Raw genomic sequence first — 727 nt, forward strand, 5'->3', positions numbered from 1 at the left:
CAGGAAATTTGGTAGGAAAATACGACTTCAGCAGCTTAGCAGGCTTTATTTTTAGGGCGCGTGAGCTTGTTTAACTTTCAGATGCAAGCTGCCAAATTTCTATTGTCAAGATGGCTCCTGTCCCACCAGGCTGAGTCAAACCGGTGACTCATGGGCAAGGAGGAATCACTTTGGTGGTACATTATGATTTTTCTTCCCTCTTCCAGTCTAAGATGTTGAAGATCTTAAAACTTTCAGACTAAGATGATAAAACTTGTTTGCAAAACTAGTTTCCAGCTTGTTCTGGTTAAAAAATCCTGTTTGTAATCAAAAAACCATTGTGTTGCAAAATTGTTTGAGAAGCACCTGACGTATTGAAATTGGGTGCTTTTGCAGTTGGCGTGGGCTGTCTCTGCTCCTGCTCTGGCCTGGCCAGGTGCAAGCCAAGCCCCAAACGGAAACAACGGGGACGTGTTAGCTCAGCCTTGTTCCTTGGCCAGCAACCCCTGCCAAGAGCCGGGATTTATTAAACCTGGAGCAGAGTGCTGTACTGAGGCAGGGACAGGGATTTCAGGTGTGTGCTGTCTGGCATCTAGCCATCTTGGCAAGTGGATGTAAATCCTATAGAAGATTCAAGTCCATATGTTTGGGGAAATTCATGTTCTAATTCTAGCATACAGCCTTTCTCCTCTCCCTCAGCCTTATTCTTCCCACACCCTTACCCTCCTCTGTAGTACAAACTACTCCT

This window comes from Cariama cristata, unplaced genomic scaffold, assembly GCF_000690535.1.
Source record: "Cariama cristata isolate BGI_N322 unplaced genomic scaffold, ASM69053v1 scaffold19126, whole genome shotgun sequence".
In the NCBI taxonomy this organism is placed as follows: domain Eukaryota; kingdom Metazoa; phylum Chordata; class Aves; order Cariamiformes; family Cariamidae; genus Cariama; species Cariama cristata.